At 44.5% G+C, this 24496-nt stretch overlaps 1 protein-coding gene across 7 annotated transcripts in view; it reads left to right on the forward strand.

Annotated features, from left to right (window-relative positions):
- LOC134362941 (interleukin-1 receptor type 1-like) overlaps window positions 1-24496 on the forward strand; it is an 86903-nt gene that overhangs the window by 16434 nt on the left and 45973 nt on the right. For 2 of the 7 annotated variants that reach the window (XM_063078374.1, XM_063078376.1), the window contains exon 2: window positions 22137-22293. The exons of 2 other annotated variants lie outside the window; for them this stretch is intronic. The gene's annotated coding sequence lies outside the window, so the exon portion shown is untranslated. Of the gene's footprint in view, window positions 1-19625; window positions 19715-22136; window positions 22294-24496 lie in introns of those variants that run through there. 3 more of the 7 variants (XM_063078373.1, XM_063078375.1, XM_063078377.1) reach the window with 3 other exon arrangements.

Consider the following 24496-nt stretch of genomic DNA (forward strand, 5'->3'; position numbering starts at 1 on the left):
ATTTCATGATTAAATGTAAGAATAAATGAGTTCCAGTATATTTTGTCCAAGTCAAGGTTTTTAGCCAAATACAGATACTATTATCTGTCAAACTGACTTTAAATCTCAGCAAGTCTTGGCAAAGAGCTTTCCAGGTTTCTTCCCTTGCTCCTCTCTGGCCCTCGAGTGGACCTAGTGTCCTGCAGGCATCGTGGAGCTGCCCCTGGTGAGATGTCTCATCCTGCTTGGCCAGTGGTGATCATCCCTGTCTCTGGGTCTGTGCTGCATCCTGTCCACTGTCTTTTGTGTCTAGTGTGTCTATTGTGTCTCTCCAGGGGTTTGGGGCATAAAGTTGTCCAGTGCTGATAACTATGCCCTTTGCCATTGCCCAGAGATGTGAGGCTTCTAGACTCAGGCCTCCTGTTTCCTCTCCAGGCCTCTTCTGGTTCACTGGTCCTTTCAACAGCCTCATATCCCCCTCCTCGGGGCCCAGGAACTCTTGGACCCCCCCCCACCACTCTACTGGAAGCAGCTCCCAAAGGTGTGTGGCTGCAGCTCCTGTGCCCTGCCAGAACCAGGACTCAACAAGCACCACCTTCCCTGAGGGGACTGCCGTCTCCCAGCCTATTCCACGAGGTTTCATATATTCAAAAATATGAGTCCCAGTACATAAGATCACATTTTGAATCAATACAAATGGTACTGGATACCCTTAAGACAATAGACCAGTTTCCATGCTGTATCCTGAAATACAGCTAAAGAAAAAAGTGTCTATCTCACAGAGCCCTGGCCTTCATGGAAGAAGAAAACATGGTCAGTAAATAAGAATAACTTGGCCCTTTGACAATTATAGGTTTTATTTTGAGCTAAATCAGAATTCCATTCTGGACTAATGCATCTGTCTCATGAGAACATTATGAATGCGAGACACTAGGAGAAGTCTGAATTTCTGAGTCAGTCTGGCTGACATCCCGGCTCTAGGAATAAATTAGTCCATAGGTTAAGGTCTGTCTTGCAGGACACTTTGGAGTCCTTTCTAGAAACAATTTGACCTCAAACAATACCTTTCTTTTAAAACTTCTATAATGAGGTCAGAGATTTCTGTGTCACATCTCTGTCTCTCTCTTTTGCGCTCTCTCTCATACACACACACACAATAATGCATAAATGGACATGAAATTTAAAAAGTTCCAAACCTTGCAATAACAACTGAATCTGAGAAAAAAATACTGAGGGGCACTCGTTTAGGAGCTGGTGATTACAAGCGACAGGAGCTGGCAACTGCCGGTGCCAGGACCGGGTATGGGCTACCTTTGCTCAACCAAGAGGCTGTAGTCAATATTCTGAAGTGCTCCTGGAACCCAAGAGCAAGGACGCAGCCAGGCTTCCCGCACGGCTGGGACTAACCAAGGAGGTTGTCTGTCAGAGTCTGAAGGAATTTCTCTTCATTTCGTATCTAAGCTCCTTGCTTTTTTCTGTCCCTGAAAACTGGCTTTCTTTGCTTCTCTGGTTTATGTGGAGGGAAACATAGCCATCCTTCATCTCCAAACTGGAGTTCAAAGTTAATAATACCTTGTTTTTACTCCATTTATAACACATAGGAGTTAGCACTGTGCATTTCAGTCTTGATGCAAAATTCTTGAAAGAGAGACTGTGAATGATCTGGTTTTGGGTCTAGCAAACACAGTTGGCTCATTCAGTCATGGCCAAAGGCATCTTTTAGGCCCACACTTGTAGACTGGAGGTGGGGGTCAGGGAAATTGGTTTAGTTTCCTAAGAAACAGAGGTATGCTATACACTGAGTAGACATCAACTTGAAGACATCTATATAAACAGAGAAAAACTGAGCACAGTATATGCACTCTATTTCCTGAAGATGACGTTGCATTCCAGTCCAACATGTGTTGATCCAAAGGACAATATACTTTAATGCTAAAATTTCAGCAATCAAAGACATTTAACCACAGTTGTACCGAATATCATGCCGTCCTGATTACATGTGAAATGGTGTTTGTATCTTTTAGGGAAAAGTATTGTGAAGCCCACTTTGAGAAGCAAGCTGAGTTTTCTTATATTTAGCTTCTTTGGAATGAGGTATTCCCAGAGTTCTATGCTTAAAACAAATTTGAGTAAATCAAAGTAAAATTTATCATAAATATCAGTGGTGAATGAAAGAGCTAGGGGAAATAGTTCTGAATTATATCAATGTGATACTTTACATATATACAACAATAAAACATTGTAATTTACAGTAATGTCCACTAGTGCCATTCCAAGAGAATATAGGAATATGGTCCAGTGACACATATGGGTCCCCTTGGTTGATAGAGAGCAAAGAATGAGACTTGGAAGGGACTGTGAAGGAGATGGCAAACAGGAGGACGAAGAGGAGAGGAGAAAGGGGAAGAGGGAAAGAAAAGGGGGTGTATGGGGTGAGACCACCTAAGTCCTCAGATTCTACCCCCACTCTTCTTGAGGAGGGAAAGGTTAGATAAGAGTGGTCAGGAGATGAAATAGTGGCCACCTTGTGGCTATTGAGGCTGTTGGCTGGGAAGCTCTCTGCTTGGCTGCTACAGAACTCTAGAGAACCCATTGGTTGTTTAGCATATGCTGTATCCTCTTTGCAGAATGTCTTGGTAGGAAAACCACAGTAGAGGATTTCCTCATGCAACTTTCTTCATCATGTCTGCATCAGAAATAATTCTTAGCTTGGATTTTCCTGGCACAATGTCTCTTCTTCTCCTTGGTCATAGCTCTTAATAACTTTGAGAACCATATCATTGTTTCTTGGACCGAGAGCTTCCTGAGGAAGTGAAGGGAAGAGTTTCTAGCATGGGCTGAGGGTGCTCACAAAGGTATGTTCAGAACGAAGTCACACTTAGCAGTCAGCGTATACACTGTGGCAAGTAGGTGGGACAGTGGGAATAAGGGGGATGATTGAAATGGAGAGAGAAGCACACAGTGTTAAGTCATGTGGCACTTACTGCTGGGGGTGCAGCTGGCATGGTGGGTCAAGCCCTCCTTGTGGTCTTGGTGCAATATTTCAAAGCAGGGGTTGCATTAATGAAAACAAGCTCTAGTTATCTGTACTTCAAAAGCAAAGTTGAAAGGGTCTGTAATGCATAATCTCCCAGGGGCCTGTCAATGAAAATAAACCTCTTTTCTGTTGATGGTTGGGATGCAATAGACATGGAATTTGAGTGGTTCTCCCTAGAAGACTTATTGCTAAATAAACCCCGGATGAGAAACAAGATCAAATCAAGGGTGAACAAATAGACAATCAGGACAATTCGAAGAAAATGGTGTCTTCATCTCCAACCAGTAGCTTTGTTCTGAGGAATGAATTGAAAAGGTTAGATCAGTGGTTCTGAACTTCAGCAGAATGAGGTTCATTGATAACATAAGCTACCTATACATGATATTAAAAATTTAAATAAATTACCCTAAAAAATTATTCCATTTCTGGTTCCATAGATATATGTATGGACATTACTGAACTAGAAAAACACAAAGAAGCTGCCATACATTTGCAGATACACAGAGAGGTCTGTAAGAGGGCAGGTGCAAACACAAACAGGAACAGTCTGTGCCCCTCTGAAGATTCGAATCTCATGAGTGGCATGGCCATAGGTGATTTTTTTTTTTCCCATGATGAAAAATCCTTTACAAACTTACAGAAAAAAAAAAAAGTTCAACTTCCCCTTGATTTACATGGTAGCTGCATTTCTGGAAAATTCAATACATATTAAAACTGTGCAAAAAATACTTTGTGTTTATGTGACAATCTTAGGCTCCAGACTCAGATTTTACCTAACTTCAGCTCCGATGGGATATTTGAAAGATTTTAGGATGGGGTACAATTTGTTGTGGTGTGCCGTCCTGGGTATTGCAGACTGTCTAGTAGTCCCAACTTCTGCCCACCAAATAAATACCCTCTCAAATATAAACAACCAAAAATACCCCTATTTTTATATAAAACTCCCCTAGGGCATGTCTCACCCCCATGTAGACCTTCTTTCCCATAGTCACAGCATTAGGAAGGCCCCTACAGATCTTCTAGGCCTTCTGGTTACCAAGTATTGGTCTGAGGAGCAGTTGGTAGCTCTTTAAACATATAGACTCCCAGGCACTGCCTGTAGAGGTTCTGCTCAGGTAGGGCTTTGGAATGTCCAGGAGACCTTGCTGCATAGCTAGGTATGGGGTCCACAATCCAAGCCTTCCTTCTGTGGGATTCACCAGGTTCCTTTGCCATACCCCAGGCCCGTGGCTATCCAGCCTGGGTTTGGAGGAGCCGTGTTTCAGTGAATAGTGTCAATAGTGTCAGTTCTCTTCCCGGCCCTTTAAATGCAGAGGTCCATTTGTCAGCCTAGAAGACAACTGTGAATTGGAGCAGCTGTTCTCAGCTGCTGTGCAAATCCCTCTTCTGGGCCTGTGGGAGTGGCAGTCCTGGAGACGGTTGCCTGGTGGTCCAGACTTCAGTGTTCTCCATTCTCTGCTCTGCTAACTGGCATGGTCTGGTCCCCTACTTTGTCAAGGGTGAGAGACACTTTGCTTTAGGTCTCAATCCTCTGAATTCCCATTAGCTGAGTTGGCTCCCTACCTACCTTCAGAAGGATCCAGGACAGGTAGTAAGTTGACCTAAAAATAACACCTGCATATTCATGAACAATGCACAGTGACAGAAAACAAAGATGGCTTAGAGAACTAAAACTGGTTGTGGAAAAGAGTCGGGGCAGAGAAGAGAAAAAATGAATGGAAGAGATTGAAAAATACTGAAATCAAGTACAAGGACTTTTAAAGGGCAGAGTTAAGTAATCCATTCGTTCATTCCATAAAAACCTAAATGCATTTACCCCATGCCAGGCTTTCTTCAAGACAATGGTAATACAACAGTAAATAAAACAGACCAAAACCCTCCCCTCATGGAGCTTACATTCTCATGGGGATAGATAGTTAATAATGAAGATCGAGAAGGAACATACACAGTAGGTTAGACGGAGACACATACTGTGAAGCGCAGGAGGGACTTTAGAAAAGGCAGGGATATGCACACGTGCATGGGTACAAGCGCATGATGCGACATCTCACTGCCTGTCAGTGGGGGAAGGAATTTTTTTGACAATGGTGGTTTGGACTTTAGTAGTGTAAGAGGGATGAGGAAGACATATTGCAATTGTCAAGACAGGAAATGATTCAAGCTTGGATAAAACTATTTAACAATGAAAAATGGAGAGAAACAGAACGACTTTGGTAATGGCAATAATTAAATTTCTGAGTTTACGTAAAAAGTCTTGCAAAACTTCTCATGGCAGGTCAATCTTTTGTTTCCTTTAAGCCCTTTATCAGCTTTGAGTACTGTTCAGATTTCAGTTCCTGATAGATGTCCCCGATATTGGCTAAGTGTGTTTTCCTATCACACAGAGATCAAGTTATTTACAAATTTCACACTTGGTTACTTTAGACTTGAGTGTTTCTGCAGAAATACCCTTCTTTTTAAATGTGGTTTTGGCTGGTGTTTTTGGAATGAGATATTATCAGCTGTGGTGACTGGTGTGTACTCTTAGCCAGAAATAGTGTCCTACTCTTTACCAGAAGACTCCTTATTCCAAAATGACATTGCCTAATAAAACTATCAGTTTATGCCTAATAAAACTCCAGAAATATTTTCTTATTTGCATAGTATTATTCAGTTAAAAATACTGTCAGGTTCACTAATTATCTATGATTTTCCAGTAACTCTTTGGTGTAACTGGGAAGATATCATTACATTCAATTTATAGGTTCAAAGGCCCTGAGTGAATTACCCCATATGGCAAATGGATGGCAGACAAGGATCACCTCCACCGTTGACTGTGTGTCCAACAGTGTTTAAGTGCTTTCTACAAGCTAACTTATTCAGCAACCCAATAAGGTGGGGACTATTAATAACATTGTTTTACCATCGAGGAAACTGAGATGCCAGAGAAGTTCAGTGACTTGCTCAGTACCACATGGCTAGGACATGGTAGAGCTGGGATCCGAGCTGGGATTCAATCTGAAGTGGTTGGGAACCATTGTCTACACTAGTAGCCCCCCATGCTACACTCCCTCTAGGTCTAGAAAGCAAACCTATAGCTCTCACATATTTTAGGGTGTTTTTTACTTTGCAAACCATGACACCGCTGCAGTGGTCAACAGTGGAACAACAGTAAAAGGCAGCAGTGGGAAAGACCATCAGCTTTGGAGAGTGCGTTGAATCCCAGTTCAGTTATTTCATTCACTGTGCAGTCTTGGGCAAGTTCCTTAACCTCTCTGGGACGTCTGTTTCTGTCTATGAAACAAGGGCAACAATACCATGTGTGGTATTAAAAGCATTTAATGTGATGTTCTATTTAAGTACCTAACACGGTCGGACACACAGCAGGTGCTTGATACATATACATTTCCTTCCTACATAAATGATAAATTATTGAGCATAAGTCAGATGAACAGTCAAGAAAGCTGTGCTGAAGTCATTGGAAATGGCACAGGCCACGTTGTACACCCTCTGGGATACTCCAGGTGGCAATTGCGCTACCTAAAAGAGCAGTTGAAATCTCAGTGATGACTTGGGACACACAGTTCCCTATGGGTGAGGCTCATAGGGGCAGGTGTTCTGTGAAATATCCTTTCAAAGTCTGAGTAACAGGTGAAGCAGCTGATGTTCACGGTGACACTGTCTTCTGAGCTCTTGGTCTGCTCTTTGTCCCTGCTCCTAGGACGATACTGCCATGAACTACACAGCAGTCTGTATAGGGCTGCAGAAGAAGCTTTATGTAGATCAGAAGTTCTCAAACTTTTGGTCTAAGAACCACTTTACATTCTTTATAAATTATTGAAAACTTTGAAGAACTTTTGACTACATGGTTAACACTATTGATATTAACCATATTAGAAATTAAAACAGAAATTTAAGAAATAAATTTTTATTGATCATTTAAAAATACCAATAAACTACCTGTTAACATAAATAACCTCTCTTTTATTTAAAAAAATTGCATTTTATTTTAAAAACAAACAAAAAACCCTAGGAGAGTGGCATTGTTTTAAATCTCCTTAATGTTTAGCTCAACAGAGGATAATTGAATTCTCATATCTGCTTCTGCTTTCAGTCATTGAGATATTATACATCATATAGCCTCTGGAAAACACTTTATACGTGTGATAGGATGTGCATGATAAAGACACATACCATCTTTGAATTATTATGAAAGTAGTTTTGACTTTGAGGACCCTCCAAAAGGATCTCGGGGGCTTTGAGAACCACTAATACAGTGCTGTATATATTTTTCTCTAACAATTTTCTTAAACATTATCAGAATCCCCTTTCAATTCATCTCTCCTAATGCCTGTGTTCAGCCAATCACAATTGCTAATGATTCGTCCCTCAAAATTCTTGGGTTTGGCAACCAGGAGATAGTGGATTGGGTTCCTCAGGGTTTTCCTTCCTTCCTTCCTTCTTCCTTCACAACCATTTTTTTTCTTTCCATTTCTGGTGGCACAATTTTAGAAATTTTTCCATCCAGACTGGTGCCTCATAACTGATCTCTCTACTGCAGAACTTGCCAACTGCCAGACTGTCCTTTACTTAACATCATTCACAGTTTACCCACTTACTCAGAACTCTTGGTCTTGGCTAACATTTATTAATCCTGGGTTATGTTTTAAGTGTTATAAACATTTCCACTCAAAATTAAAAGAAACACTTTTTTGACGTGTAAAGAATCTCAGGCATGTTCACCGATGAACTTCAGAAACTATGTTAGCAGATTCCTGCTGCCAGTCAAGATTGAGGAATTAGGGCCTGGAATTACCTTATCACAAGGAACAACCAAATAGCTGCATGAAATACATGAAATCAAAGTTTTGAAGGCTCTAGATGGCAACCAATGAAGGACAGTGATCCCTGAGAGACAGAAAACAAATGACATGAGAGAGTTTCCAGGCCATGGCACAGGGAAGGGTGACCCAGGCAGAGCTCAGCGAACTTCTTGAATTGATAAGACAGAGCTGAGAGCCAGAGGAGACCAGGCAGCTACAGTTCACAGGAAAGGAGACAGCTGCAGAGGGGGAGAACTTCAGAGATCTTCAGAGGGTGCCACTTAATAATTCAGCAGATTACTGATCAGTGCATGCATGTGAGAGAGCTACCCAAGGCCAGAATAGAAGGCACCTAAAGGAGTAGACGAAATAGTGGACAAGACCAGAAATAATTCCTGTTCCACCAGCCAGACTGGAAAATCTCATAATTCTCAGGAATTTGGTAGAGAATTTAGAAGGCTGAAGCTTTAGCAGTGGGGCAAGACAAACCTTAGACTGATTGCTGCTGTGGTCCTGGCTAACAAGTGTTACAGGCAAAGTCCAAAGGAATCAAATTACAGTCATAGTCATGCCTCACTTAAGATTGAGATATATTCTGAGAAATACTTTGTTAGGCCATTTTGTTGTTGTGAACATCCCAGGCATCTGACAAAAGATTAATATCCAGAATACACAAGGAACTCAAACAACTTAATGGTAAAAAAAAAAAAAAGACCCTGATTAAAAAATGGGCAAAGGAACTGAATGGGCATTTCTCAAAGGAAGATATATGAATGGGCAACAGACATATGAAAAAGTGCTCAGCATCAGGGAAATGTGAATCAAAACCACACTGAGCTATCATCTCACCCCAGTTAGATGGGTTATTATCAAAAAGACAGAGAATAACAAGTGCTGGTGAGGATGCAGAGATGGGGGACCCTCCTACACTGTCGGTGGGACTGTGGATTGGTGCAGCCATTACGGAAAATGGTACGGAAGTTCTTCATACAACTACAGACAGAACTGCTGTACCACCCAGCAATCCCACTGCTGGGTATATACCCAAAGGGATGGAAATCATCATGTCAAGGGGACACCTGCACTCCCATGTTCATTGCAGCTCTATTTACAATAGCCAAGAGTTGGAACCAACCTAAATATCCATTGTTGGATGACTGGATAAGGAAAATGTGGTATATTTATACAATGAAATACTTCTCTGCCATAAAAAAGAATAAAATACTATCATTTGCAGCAACATGGATGAACTTAGAGAAAATTTTAAGTGAAATAGCCAAGGACAGAAAGAAATACTGCATGTCCTCACTTATATGTGGGAGCTAAAAATTAAAAAATAAAAATAAACAAATAAATTTAAAAAGAGAGAAAGAACAATCACAATAATACATTTAACTTTCAAGAGAAGAGAACAGAACTGAGGTTACCAAAGGTGGGAAATGGGGAGAAGGTTTGGGGAAGGGAGGAACTGGTAACGGGACATGAAAATCAATTACGTTGTATAATGAAGAATATACTAATTATCCTGATTTGAACATCACATATTGCACACAGGTATTGATATTCAATGCTGTGCCCCACAGATATGTACAATCAACTATGTTTCAATAAAAAATAAATTAATTAAAATAAAAGCAGCCAGAGAAAAAAAATATACCCACAGAGGAAAAAGGAATAAGGATAACAGCAGATCTCCCACAGAAACAATGGAAGCTGGAAGACTTTGGAGCCTTATCTCTAACATTTTAAAAGAAAAAAAAATTTGTCAACCGAGAATTCTAACACAGTGAAAATATCTTTCAAAAATAAAGGCAAAATAAAATCCTTTCAAACATACAAAAACCAAATTCATCAACTTGCACTACAAAAATATTAATGGAAATCTTTCAGACCAAAGGAAAATGATACTATATGAAGATCTAGATCTATCCAAAGGAATAAAGAACCACCAGAAATGACAAATTATTTTTTAAATTTCTTCAAAAGAAATCTGACTTTGAGTAAAAGTAATAATAATGTAGTCTGAGGTTAACGACATTTGTAAAAGTAAAATGAATGACAAAATCACTAAGGTCAGGAAGGAGAAAGGAAACTCCAGTATTGTAGGGTTCTTATGTGTGGAGTATATAGAAATTTTTAGCATTAAATGCCTATTTTTAAAAAAGAAAATTATCAAATGGATGACCTTAGCCTCCACCTTAAGTAACTAGAAAAAGGAGAGCAAATTGCACCCAAACAAGCAACATGTAAGAAATAATTCTTAAAGCACAAAGCAATTAAATAGGAAACAGAAACACGATAGAGAAAAATCAATGACACTAAAGCTGATACTTTGAGAACATCAATAAAATTGATAAGCCTCTAGCCAGATTGATAGACATAAAAGAGAATACAGAAATATCAGTAGCAGGTACTAGGTGGTATCACCACACGGTACTACAATAGCAAAAGGATAATAAGAGAATATTATGAATAAAATTACAGAAAAAACATTGACACTTCAATGAAATGAACAAATTTTTTTGAAAGACACAATTTACCAGCTTCACGCAAGAAGAAATGGATAACTTGAATAGCCTTCTATCTATTAAAGAAATTGAATTTGTAGTAAAAAACCTTCCCCAAAAGAAAACTTTAGGCTGAAATAATTTCACTGGTGAATTCTACCAAGCTCTTAAGGAAGATGTAATGTCAATTCTACCCAAACTCTTCCAGAAAATTGCAATGGAGTAAATACTTCTTGGGAAGACCAAGAGCTCTTCCCAACTCATTACCCGGATATCAAAACCAGACGGGACACTACAAGAAAAGTACAGGCCAATATTCCTATGAACATAGACATAAAAATTCTAAACAAAATACTAGCAAATCAAATCCAGCAATGTATACAAAGACTAATACATCATGGCCAAGTAGGTTTTATTTCAAGAATGCAAGGTTAGCTAAGCATTGGAAAATTAATAAATGAAATTCATCAATTAATAAAACTGGAAAAGAAAAACCATATGATCAGCTCAATAGATGCAGAAAAAGGATTTGACCAAAACCAACATCTATTCCTGAGGAAAACTCAGCAAATTAGGAATAGAAGGAAACTTCCTCAGCCTAATAGAGGGCATTTACAAAGGACCTACAGCTCACATCATGCTTAACAAAAGCCTTCCCCCTAAGATCAGGAACAATATGTCCACTTTCCCCACTTCTATTCAACACTGTACTAAAGGGTGTAGCTGGTACAAAAAAGTCAAGAAAAAGAAATAAGATACATACAGATTGGAAAGGAAATTGTCTTTATTTACAGACAACATGGTGGTCTATGTGGAAAATCCTATGGAATCTATAAAAAGACACTGTACCTAATAAGTGAGTTTTGCAGTTTACAAAGATCAATATAGAAAAATCAGTTGCATATCTATGTACTAGCAGTGAGCACTCAGAAATTGAAATTTTAAAAAATACTCCTTACAGTCGCATCAATGACATAACAAATGTAGGGGTCACTCTGACAAAACATGTGCAGAGTCTGCGTGTGAGGTGGTGGGGGTGGGGGAGACTGTCCCGCCCCAAAGCCGCAGTGTGCCTGGCCCTGCTGCTGCTTTTCTCTGCCCCTCCCCTCCCTGGCTCAGGTTACCTTCTCTGCAGAGTCCATTTTAGGGTCTTCCCCAGATTGCTGGCTTTTACTAGCTCTTCTGGGTACCTGCATTTCTACTTGCACACACATAAGAGAGAAAGCAGAAAATGCACTCAATACCTTCTTAGTCACCATTTTCTTCCTGAGATTCTCTCCTTTTCCTGAGATGGCACAGGAAAAAACTCTCATCCTAGTAAACTTTTGACTTCCCTCTGAATTCAAATTTTGATGTGCTGGGATCTATTCCTCATGCTCTTAGGAAAGCGTACATTCTGGGTGCACACCTGCACCCCTTCTCCATGGGTACCTTCTCTTTGATTCTGTTTCTTTGTGCCATTTTTTTGTGTGTGTCCAGGTTTAGTTAGCAAATTGCCAAGTTACTTAACATGCACACAGTTAACACATCAAAGACAGAGCAAAGCCCCATAAATGATTTTTTTTTCCTTAGAGAATAAACAAAAAGGAATGACAAAAATGTAGAGGATGATAAGATTTTACAATTTCATTTGCCAAGGTAATTGTATTTTAAATCTTTGGTTTTTTTTTTTTTTTAATCAAAAGGTAATAAATACTCTGTTGCTGATTTTGTGACCCTGTGGCTGGAGACCAGTGTTGGCTCTCCTAGAAATCACTATGGGGCAGCAGAAGTTTGGGGTAATGCTTACAATAAAAAACCTTTATAGCTTTCTCCATAGCTGGTCTGTTGATTACTTCTGACATTCTGGATATCGATCTGGTCATATATTGAGTGTTTGGGGACAGGGGATGGAGAGATTCCCCACTCCTCAAAAATACATGGGTTCCTATCTCTGAAGATCTTACATTTATTTTTACTTGAGAAATAAAAATGTAGACACGAAACCATGTATTTACCAAGTGCTATATGAATGAATGTAGAGTATAATAATATGCAAACTGAGTATCTAAAATATAGAGGGAGTGTGTGAGTAGGCAGGATTTAGCTGAACCATGAAAGACAGACAGAATGATGGTGACATGGTTGATTGAAAGGAAAGAGAAGGGTGTGAAGAAGATTCTTGCTCAGGTATAGATTTAAAATGAGCAGCTTGTCCATTTTGGATGAAGACCAGCTTTCCAGAGAAGGGCCTTTGCCCCAGAGACCTTGAATTGTCTAGGCTTTAAGCAGCAATGTCCAACAGAGTATTTTGCAGTGATGAAATGTCCTATGTCTGCTCTGTCCAATGTGGCAGCCACTAGCAGTGTGTGGTTATTGAGCCCTTGAAACGTGGCTAGTGCAACTGAGGAACTGAATTTTTAATTTTACATAATTTTAAATAATTTAAATAACCATGTGTTTCTAGAGGCTACACATGTTGGATAGCAAAGATCTAGAGGAATAAAAGAGGACATATTTGTAGCCACTTCCTGAGAGCCCATGTGTAAGTCACACTCAGGGGGCCCCCTGGGTCCCCTGTCCAAAGTCTGGTCGAGTCTTGATCTTGAGCCTTTTATGCCATTACTGGGGAATTGAGGTCACTCTCAGGAGGACTCAAGACCCAGTGGCCTTGGCCTCCTCCAACGACTGTACCATCTTGTGTTCTAGACCATAAGCTGAGCTCACAGCAGGTCTAACACTTCCCGGGTGGGAACAGCTCAGCACCTGCCATCTAGGCTCTTAAGACAGTGATTTACTTATGAGATCGCCAGAGGCAAAGAAGAAATCGCAGGCGCTGCAGCCTCTGCTCCCAGCCCTTGGACCCAAGACAGAATCTCCCAGCTCCCGTCCTCCCTCAGGCAGGCATGGCTAGCTGGTTATTGTTGGACAGCAGTTCACCTGCTGCTGGGCTGTTGCCAAGCTGTTTGTTCTGGAGAAAGATGAGAGAAATAATCTTTGGACATTAGGGAAATGATTCAACAAAAGAGACACTTTGAGTCTGAGCAAATTTTTCTTCTGCTTAATGGAAGCGGTGGCCTGCCCTTCACTCTTCCACCAGGTATTTTTGATAGTGGAGACTCAGTCCTCACCGGTTGCACTAGTTCTTAGAAAATCATCGGATAATGACACTACTAACTAAATCATTCTGTGGTTACCATTTACTTAAAAGTGTGTAGTTATAGGTACATCTTTTACTCAAAACAGTATATTCAAAACTACGCCTATTTGACCATCTCATAACTCTCATTTTTCCTTTGTTTGCTGGTGAGATCATCATTATAAAAATCTTTAAAAAGCCTTCTGTAACTGAACAGTGTTCAGAGGTGGTGCTGGAGAAGGGAGGAGAGGTGTTGTTGTCGTTCTGAGGCCTTGCCTGCTAGGCTGACTTTATACGATGCAGGACAGGCCATGGAGAACCATAACACATTCCTGAGCACAGTCATTGTTTGCTTGTCTATTATTGTGCGACAATCCACCCTGAAACTCTGACTTAAAACAACAATGCATTGTTATCTCTCATGATTTTGTGGGTTGATGGGGCTCAGCTGGGTGGTTCTCATTTGGGGCCCCTCATGTGGATGCAGCCAGATAGCCGCAGACTAGAGGTGACTGGCCTAACATGCAAAATGGTGCACTCCAGGGCTGGAGTTGTTTCTGCTGACAGCTGGGGCCATGGACTGGCGTGTCTATACATGGCCTCCATGTGGCTTGGGCTTTCTAACCATATGGCAATCTCAGGATAGTAAGGCTTCTTACCTGGCAGCTCTGGACACCAACAGTGAGTGTTCCAAGAGGCTCAGGAAGAACCTGAAAGGTTTCTTATGATTGAGCTCAGAAGTTCCAGAAAGTCAATTCTACCTCATTTTATGGGTTGAGATCGGTTGAGCAAGTTGCTGAAGCCAGCCCCTATTCAACAGGAGGAAAATTAGCCTTCACCCCTAAATTAGATGAGGAGCAAAGAATTAGCAGCCATCCTTAATTTACTGCAGTGGTCATATTAAAAGGAAACCACCTAGAGAACATAAATTGCCACTATTTTGGAAGGGTGAAAGGTTTGAAAGGCTCCAACACCAAAGTCTAGATTTTGGAAGATGCTGTGGAAAAGGAAAAGTGACAAAAGTTAGAGACCAATTACAGAAACTTGCAGAGAACTGAAGATGGTGGGACGACGTAGAATTAAATCCAAAAACCATTTTAAAGAGGGCTGCACTTTTGTTACATGTCTGGAGTTATGGCTGAGCACAAAGGTTGCAATAGGCACTTCTTGGGTGAGATGGGGAAGCTGGTAAGGGCCGTCTTTGGGTGGCAATAGACAGTTCATTTATTTGTGCTTTAAGTTTTGTGTGCTAAAGTAATCATTGTTATGAGAGAGGGGGGGAGAGAGACAGAGAGACAGAGAGAGAGAGAGAGAGAGGCTACCAATCCAGTTCTGTCAGGTGCAGCATACGTGGAAGTCACCAAGTCTATCGGCTTCTGAAACTTGCTATGCTGTGTCTGTGTTAACATGGGGAAAACCAGGTGCAAGAAGCAAGATTAAAGCTGCAATGAGACCAAAGAGTTGCTGGTCTACCTGCCACATCTTTTCTTCCTCCTCTTAGAAAGGAGGTTAAGAAATGGTTTCTTGCCTGTGACAGTCTTGCGATGTATGTGACACTTTCTCACCAGCTCTCACCTGTAGCTCACATGTGGCTTTCTGCTTGATAAAGGTCTTACAAAATCAGCAGACTTTGAATAGAAAGATGATCCTAGAAGCCTACAAGTTACTGCTTAGAGAAAGGGAGAGTGTTGAGCCGATTAAAACTGAGAGGCTGCAGTGACGGGAGGCAATGAGAGCTACAGCTAAGAAAGGGCTTATTTGAGGTCAGTAGGTGGAAAATGTGTGGGAGGAACCAAAACCCTGGGCTGCAGCAGGAAGGCCATCTAGGACAGTGGTTTTAAATCTTCCTTGTGGTTCTGTGAGAGATTACTGGCAGTCCCATAGATAACAGAAATCAGAGAAGCAAGTTACGAATCACAGAGGCCCCGTGTGAGAAATGTAATTTTATTTCTCTGCAATTGAAACTTCGCTTACGAATTCCCATTTCCATCTGGTGGCAGAAAAAAATCTCACCAATTCAGAATAGTTTTATCTCCGCTGGTTCAAGACTCAGTCTCTTTGGGGGCAGTGATACAATCTATTCAGAATTCTTTCCCCTCCAGACTGCAAAATTGTGCGGCCTCTATGGAAAATGGTATGGAGGTTCCTCAAACAATTGCAGATAGATCTACCATATGACCCAGCTATCCCACTGCTGGGAATATACCCAGAGGAATGGAAATCATCAAGTCGAAGGTATACCTGTTCCCCAGTGTTCATCGCAGCACTCTTTACAATAGCCAAGAGTTGGAACCAGCCCAAATGTCCATCATCAGATGAGTGGATACGGAAAATGTGGTACATCTACACAATGGAATACTACTCAGCTATAAAAACGAATGAAATACTGCCATTTCCAACAACATGGATGGACCTTGAGAGAATTATATTAAGTGAAACAAGTCAGGCACAGAAAAAAGAATATCACATGTTCTCACTTATTTGTGGGAGCTAAAAGTAAAATAAATAAATACACAAACAACCTGGGGGGGGAGGGAAGAAGACACAACAATCACAATTCCTTGAAGTTGATACGACAAGCGAACAGAAAGGACATTGTTAGGAGGGAGGGGGGAGATGGAGGGGGGAGGGAGGTTTTGGTAATGGGCCACAATAATCAACCACATTGTATATTGACAAAATAAAATAAAACTAAAAAAAAAAAAATATTGTTTCCCCTCCAAACCCTCCTTTTCTTCTTTGCAGGGTAACTGAGGTTCTTTGTGGTGGTGGGGGTAAAGGGGACAGAAGTGATTAAGGGTTGTCCTGGTGTCCCGGGAGGGGTTCTGGTCTCCAGGTCATCCTCTGGTCTTCCTGACTTTAGCTGAGACCATGCTTGTCCTGCCAGCCTCAATTGCAGGGGTCTTTCCAGGTGCTGGCCCTTCCAGCCCCTTCACAGCCCTTCTAGGGTCTGGGGACACCTGGCTGCTTTACCTGGACACTGCTGTCAGGGCCAGTCCTTGGCTCAGGCTGTGCCGTTCACAGGGCTTTGCTATGACACTGGTGATGTCCAGGGCTAAATCCTGCAAAGCCAAGTGGTTCTCTCCTCCAGGACTTCCTGCCAATCTCCATCAGGAGGATTCCAGGGTTTCTCTTGAATGGATTCTGGGCCACCTCTCAGAAACCTTCCAGGCTCTAACAAATGCCAACCTCCTCCCTCTGCTTCTCCCCTTCCATCTGCTGGTCAGATCTGCTCCTTCGTGCGGCAAAAATAGCTTTACATTACCGCATGCTCTTCTCTGCTCCATGGTTTATGATACAAGCTCTGTGGTCTAAGTTCTACCATACTTGGCCTTGGAAGTTCAAGGCGACGAGCACAAAAATGCTTCCTCTTTCAAATTTTCAAGCCTAGTGTTGATGTTTATGATGGAAAATCCTTCAAAATGTTTCCTGGCCACATGGGCCATGAGGAATGTCTTATTTTCTCAGGCATTAGATCATGATGAATTGGTTAACGTGATTTTGTTCCATGTGCATTATTACAGACTCCTCCCAAAGAGGGTCCTGGGACCTGAGCAGCTTGACAGGTGGGGATACACTGAAAATCCTTAGGGAACAAGGTCTTTCTTAAGGAAGGTGGCCTGGGGGTGGGTGGCAGACAGTGAAGTCTCCTGAATGATAGGTGTTTTGGAATTGGGAGGTTGGTGAAGGAGATACTCCAGAGGGTGGCCAGAGGCTATGGGTGCTATTTCTGTTTCTCATAAGCTTTTGTCCAGGATGTAAGGCATTGGATTGCATCTTTTTTTTTTTTTTTTTTTTTCTTTTTTGGTCTTTTTTCGTGACCGGCACTCAGCCAGTGAGTGCACCGGCCATTCCTATATAGGATCTGAACCCGCTGTGGGAGTATCGCTGCGCTCCCAGCACCGCACTCTCCCGAGTGCACCACGGGCTTGGCCCTGGATTGCATCTTAAATGCACAGCACTAGTGTAAGCATTGTCTTATGCCAAAGCATACCAATGTGTTCACAGCATCTGTGTGGTGCAAGAGCAGAGAGCCAAGAGTGATGTAGGGGTGACAGTCTCCACCTCATGTGAGCCTCCAACCCAGGGGTGAACAGAGGCAGATGGACACACGGGCTATCCAAGGAAAGGAAGCAAAAAGGGAAGGGAGAGTCAGGGAAAGTGCTCAGCATGGATGAGGGAGGCAGAAGGGGACTTCAAGGTCCCAGCAGAGATATCCGAGGTGATAAGGTGAGGAGAGGTCTGTAAATCCCATGTCTGTAATAGGTGGGTTGTTGAGAGTCCTACCTGGGCTAGAGGTCCTTGTTTCTAGCAAGACACGGGATAAGGGTGAGTGGGAAGGGTTGACATTTTAAAATAAAAGCATAGTTTTTACTTCTACATTATTGCCCAAATCAATTTCTCTTTCTACTTGTAAACATCTAAAACACACTTATTAAATAAATGGCAAGATGAGTTTATGTTCACCAACTAAGGGCTTCAGCTGTGTTCTTTAGCCTCTAGCAGCCCCACTGCTTCAGCTTTCGGTAAATGCCACCTGGATGCACTTGTTGAAGTGGCTTCAGGTGGAGGATTCAGAGTAACAGCATCACTGTGGGAGCTTAGAGGAGTTCGCAACCCTGGCTGCATGTTGGAATCCCCCCCGGGAACTTTAAAATTACTGCCATGTGGGTCTCAGCTCTGATCTGGGCATGAGGGTGTCAGATCCCCCCGTGATTCCGACAGAGTCAAGGCTATGAGAGCCACCGCTGTATAAGGAATACTGAGCGATGGGGCAGTTAATGAATTCTCATTAGTCCACGCCACTGGCCCCAGATCTAAGCCTGCTCCACTGAGAAAAAGGAAACATGCAAGCTTCTGGAACCAGATAAAATAAAGAAATGAGAAACTGTCATCATGCCAGGCCGCAAGACGGCTTTCAGGGCTGATGAGTTATTGCTGTTCATTCCTTTACGTTTTCCTCCAGCCTGGAGCTGTGGAGGCAGCCTAGGCTCAGGTTACCTGAATTCTACAGTTTCTGAAGGGGCATGTCACAGGGCGGGTTAGGGAAATCAAAGCCTGCCCAGCCTGAAGGGATGCAGGAAGGGGAGGTGTGTCCTGGAAGGAAGGAAGCAATCACCATCTATTCAGCATCTCCTCAGAGGATGGCCCAGGAAGGCCTCAAAACCGGCAGGGCAGGGAGTCCAGTCACACGCTGGCTGGCGGCGCCAGAGTGGAAGTCATGGGCCGCTTTCAAGTTCCCAGGCTGTTGGGCGGCTGTTGGGCTCGGAGCCCGGGCGAGCTGCTGCTGGACCACAGCGTCCTTCCTCCCCCACGGAGTACTAGGTGTGACCCCGCCAGGGACTTGCTGTATGACCTTGGCCTTCCTTGCATTTCTGTAACTGTGAATTCTCATTTGCAAAGTGAGCTGGGAGGGGGAGTGAGAGGATTCTAAGTTTAAAAGCGCACCCGGCCCGGCCCAGAGTCTGGTATCAAGACCGTCCACTGCTTTTATATCTGGGCGCATAGCAATGACACCAGCAGGCCACGCTTGCGAGGTGTCAGCTCTGTGCCCGGCACTGTTGCGCACGTATTAGCTCATTGCTTCTTCTCAAGCACTCCATGCGGTGGGCGCTGTTACGACTCCTTCTTGCAGAAGAGGAAAGAGAGATATGAGGAAGTTAGCGACTTGTCCAAGTTCACAGAGCCGGTTGGAGGGGGTCCGGGCCAGCCACCCGGCTCAGGGGCCGCGCTGGGCACAGACCTGCGAGCGTTCGCCTGGGGATCTGCTGCCCTGCGGGTCGCAGCGCAGTCCGCGTTGGGTGGTAGAGCCGGGACGCGATGGCCAGGTGGCCGCAGCCGCTGTCCCCACAGGAGCTGGGCGGTGCTTCGGGAGCGCAGGGCAGCCGCCAGCGTCCTGGCACCGGCGGGACCACCGGCAGGGGCGCCGGGACCGCGCAGACGCCCGGGGCGGGGCGGCGTCCGGAGGGGGCCGTGGGGGGCGCCGGGCCAGCTCGCTCGCCTCCGAGGTCGGCCGCCGCCTGCGCGCCGCCCCGCCTGGTGTCTCCGCCCGCGACCCGCCCCCGCGGCGGCTGGGCCGGAGCCCGAGCCGCGCCCCGCAGTTCCCGGCCGCGAGGGCGGGGGCCGCTCGTGCCCGGAGCCCGGAGCCTCCCGGGAGCGCGCGGCGCCGGCCGGGAGGAGCCGCCTGGGAGCGCGGCCGGGCCCGAGCGGTGGCGGCGCCGGCCTCGCTCGGCTCCCAGGGCTCCCGCCCCGCCCGGCTGGGCCGGCCCAGGTAGGAGGACGCTGGGGCGTCCTGGGGAGGGGTCGGGCGGGGGCGCACGGTGACCTGGACACCCGCGCGGGCTCCCGGATCTGCGGTGCGCCGTGAGCGTCCTTCCTAAATGACACTAAATCACGACTCAGGGTTTGCCGTGCGGGAAGGCGATGGCGCTCAAAGCGGCGTTTTTCCTTCGTGAAGCAGGAGTGAAGGCTGTTCGGGTCCTTTGGGGAGACTTGCCAGTCGTTCTGGAGGGTTGTTCAGGGTGTGTGTCCCCTGCGGAAGCTGCTTCCAGGTGCTTCAGTCTGGCCACGTTCATCTGCTTCAGGAGTGTCCCTGGCAGGGGCTTAGGCTCAGGAGCGTCAGTTTCCTAACAAACTAAGGGATAGATGTCCTAAGCCACTGTCGTGGGTAACCTGCCCCTCCAGATAAAGGATGATGCTGGGCAATGTAGCTGCAGACGGGTAGACACCAAGAAGACGTTGTTTACAGGCAGCATGTCCAGCACTTTACAGTTTATAAGGTCCTTTCCTCCTACCGCTCTTTTATCCTGCCAGCAGCCTTGTGGGGAAGGTGCTATTGTCACCCTTGTTTTACAGCAGAGGAAGCAGAAGCTTAGACAGGTGACTAACTTGCTGGAGGACTGGCACCCAGAGTCCACCTCTGGACCTCAAACCTGTGTCTTCTACTTTCCCTCATGATGGCCCCCAGCAGCCCCTGCCTGCCAGGGTTTGTCCCCTGCACTGCCAGGAGAGGGAGGTCTGCAGATGCTAATTCCTGCCAGGGCCAGCTCTCCACAGTGTTTCCTGGGTGCCAGGGACATTCGTCAAATGGGCACCCTCCCACGGTTTCAGCGCCACATTATAGGAACTGAGGCAAGGGATGTCCCGGAGAAAAGGCCCATCTATCTTTGGAACGTGATGCTGGATCACCGTGGCTCTGTGCTGTTTCTGGAAGGGGAATGTGTGCAGTGGAACTCGGTGACCATGGACAAGCTAAGGAAGCCAGGTGGTGCTGGAGACGCTTGCTGCCCCTTTCCCCATGGAGTTTACCAAGCAGCTATTGGCATCTTTTTCTCCCTTAACGCCTTCTAATTTCTTAATATCCTATCTGATATTTCATTTAATAGTCTGTATTCATATCCTACATTAACTCTTGGGCTAGACAAATACATGGAGCCTTTGGGATGGGATTTGATGGGGGAAGGGTGTGGAACCCTGATTTATTTTCAGTCTCTGTTGGCTAGCTGCCATTCTGCCTGGGAAGCATCGCCTGTACCTGTTTGCCCTCAGGTGGCCTCCATGCAGTTAAAGAAAGGACCTTAGATCTGAATTCTCACATGACCTTGGCAGGGCAGGACCAAGCTCTTCACCCCCCCCCCCACCGCCCCATTTCCAATGGTTCTGCTAATACACACTGAATGGCATAACGTGGCATCAAGATTTTCTTTATGGTTCTGAAACAGATAACATCTTTGGAGTAAATTCTTAACCATTGGAGGAATGCTGCTTAATATTGATTAACTTTTTTGTTAAACAAATGTTTATTGAACTGTCTATTGTGGCAAGTGCTGGGGATAGAGCAGTAAATAAAGCAAATGAAAATCCCTGTTTTCTTGTGGACATGAGTCCTCTTGGTAAGTCAGAGGATGTCGGCAGTCTCTCTTCACAAAGGGGTTCTTTGAAGTGTATCCTTTGGATGGGACCTGGGTAGACCGGCTGCTTGGAGACCACCCAGTGTCTCCAGTTGAGAAGATGAAATGACAGGTATAGACAGATGCAGCTTTGTGGTTCCCAAAATAACAGCAGGGGTGCCGCGATACCCGCAGTGGCTCTGCTGTGCCTGTGGCCCAGGGCAGATGGAAAACCGAGGATGGATGCATGAATGGGAGGTGGGTGTCACCTGCAAGCAGAGACGTTATGGAGGGAGTGTCTCATCGATCAGTGGGGCAAAGCTGGACAACTACCGTAGCGTAGGGGGTGGGGAATTACAGAGCATATTCTTATGCTGCAGGAGGGATCCACTGTCAACTTGCCATGTTCAAGCAGAGATGTTGTCAGGAGCACCTGTGACTCACTGCCCATGACTATGTGTTGCTGTGAGTGGGTGCCCGGTTTGCATTTCCCTCTCTTCAAGGTTGTTGGGGGGCTGGAGGTACAGGACAAAGGTCTGCACTGTCAGCAGCTTTATTCTCCTCTGGTTGTCTGCCACGGCCCCAGGAAATGCTGCTGCAGACGCCTGGCCATGCCTAGCTTGTGGGAGCACTTAGAGAGCCCTGGCACTGAGCTGTCTCACCATGTTGAAAGGGGCTGGGGTTCCTTGAGGCCCTGATCATCTACAAACTTTTGGATTCTGCACTGTTTCCCCTTCATGCACGTCCACAGGTGCACATGTGGCACAGTCATAGAGACACTTTTTCCATTCCTGTCTATTCCAGAAAAGATTTACAAGATGCCCTATATTAAAAGGGAGATGAAAGAAAAACAGGAGTGGAGATGAACTGGAACCTGAAATGAGGCTAGAAATGTGTAAAATGTAAACCTCGACCACCCAGATGCTTGCACAGTTGCCCGAGTGGGGCTGCAAATGAAGAGGTAAGCTGGTGCACCTCAGCATTGACTGAGGGACGTACATGCTGAGAGATGCCAGGACTGGATGCAGAGGGAACAAACTAGCATCTTTGGGCTTGTGCCAGGCCCTGGTATTTTTAAAGCCCCCCAGGTGATTTTGATGTGTAGCCAAGGTTGACAACACAAACATGATTTCTTGCAGGCAGTAGGAGAGAGGAAACCTGGCAGGACACAGCTGTCAGTGTCTTCGAGATGAAAGCAAAGTCAGGAGAAATTTATTTTATCCTTGGTACGAAGACAAGTGGGAATTTTCTCCCAAAGGTCCCCATAAGAGAGGTGAGAAGGCAAGTTTTAGGCTGTCTCTTGAAATGACCCGCACCACAAGTTCAGTTCCCTAACCACAGTTCAGCTGGGCCCAGCGGGAGGGGTCTAGCCATCCTGATCTCTGCACATCTGGCCTCCCAAACTTGAGAACTTATGGCCCCAGAAAATATAGCCAGTGACTCCTGACTGGGAGTTAAATGAAAAGTTAGATGCTGTCACTTTCAGTGTGTCTCGAACCACCTCATTAAAAACCCAGCATTCCTCCCCTTAGTACAAATGCAGATGCTCCTCGACTTACGATGGGTTTATCAGATGTAACCCCATCATAAGTTGAGAATATCAAGTTGAAAATGCATTTAATACACGTAACGTACTTAACATCATAGCTTAGCCTAGCCCACTTAAAACATGCTGAGAACACTTATATTAGCCTACAGTTGGGCAAAATTACCTAACACAAGGCCTGTTTTATAACGAAGCCTATTTTATAATGAAGATATTACATAAATATCTCATGTAATTTGTTGGATACTGTACTGAAAGTGAAAAACAGAACAGTTGTATGGGCACTTGAAGTACAGTTCCTACTGAATGCAGGTTGCTTTCTCACCATCTTAAAGTCAAAAAATCCTAAGTTGAGCCTTTGTAAGTTGGAGACAGTGTGTATTTTAAAACACCCCTTTACAATTCTGAAAAGAGGTAATAGAACTTACCTACAAAATAATTTTAAAACGTCAATACAATACTTAAATGTAAAGAAGAAATACAAGCAATTTGTGTTAAAATTATGTATTTCATCATGTAGATGCTTGGGCTGAGCCAGCCAAGAACCCGGTGAGGTCACCCACTGCCATATGGAGACTGAGTGCAGGACAGTGTGGGACAGCTCCAAGTGCAGTCTGGAACAGATGTGTTGTGGTGGCCGTCCAAACACCACTAAAGGATGAGCGACTCTTGGTCCAGGTCTAAATAATAGTCAAAGACCACCTTTTTTCAATTTTCACAGAAGTGGCATTCCTGACAAGTTCAGTGTGTATGAAAATTGTGCTAATATTATGTATTTTATGTAAACATGGAATGGAGTTAGGCACCAGGCTCTAAACTCTACTGATACATTCCCATTGGCATGAATGTCTGTGGGAGTTCATGCAGGACTGGGACAGGTCTTTACTGAATGGTGTCATTCCAGATGTCTAGCATCCATGGCCTCCAATACTAAATGCATCATAATCATGCAAAGTGCCCCTCCCCACAGTTTCTGAAATGTTCCCTCAGAGGCCACGCCTGCCCCTTGAGAACCTCTGTCTTCCCCACATCACTTGGTAGTGGGCGATTAGAGCACCAGTGCAGACGTGGCCCGACACAGCAGGCGCTGGCAGGGTCTAAGCTAGCCACCGGGTCATAAGCTGAGGATCCACTGCAAATGATCGTAGGGGTGGGGGTGGGAGCCAGAACAGTGAGCATCAAGTTAATGGGGTGACTACTAAAGGACACGAGGGAATATGTTGAGAGGGTAACAGGAATGGTCTGTATCCTGATGGAGTATTCCTGGGGCATATAGTTGTCACAATTTATGGAATTGTATTCGAGGTCTGCGTGTTCCACTATATGCATATTTTAACTCAATAAAAAAGTTACAGAAGCAAAAGCAGTGTAGAAATTCTCGTAGAGTACGCCTAGTCCTGAGACTCGATCTGTAGATCCCAACACGGGAAGCAGAGCTGTCTCTCCTGACTGGAAGGCAGCGCTGCAGGAACGTTCTCTCTCTCTGTCAACTTTTTGACAAGTCCTGCGTAACAGTGGCCTCACATCACAGCCTCTGGCAGGTGTGTGGGAAGCTGGCAAGGCAGGGCATTTAGAAAGGGGACAAGGACAGGAGAGGAGGCCCATCCCCGTCTCTGGG

This window comes from Cynocephalus volans, chromosome 14, assembly GCF_027409185.1.
Source record: "Cynocephalus volans isolate mCynVol1 chromosome 14, mCynVol1.pri, whole genome shotgun sequence".
NCBI classification, from domain to species: domain Eukaryota; kingdom Metazoa; phylum Chordata; class Mammalia; order Dermoptera; family Cynocephalidae; genus Cynocephalus; species Cynocephalus volans.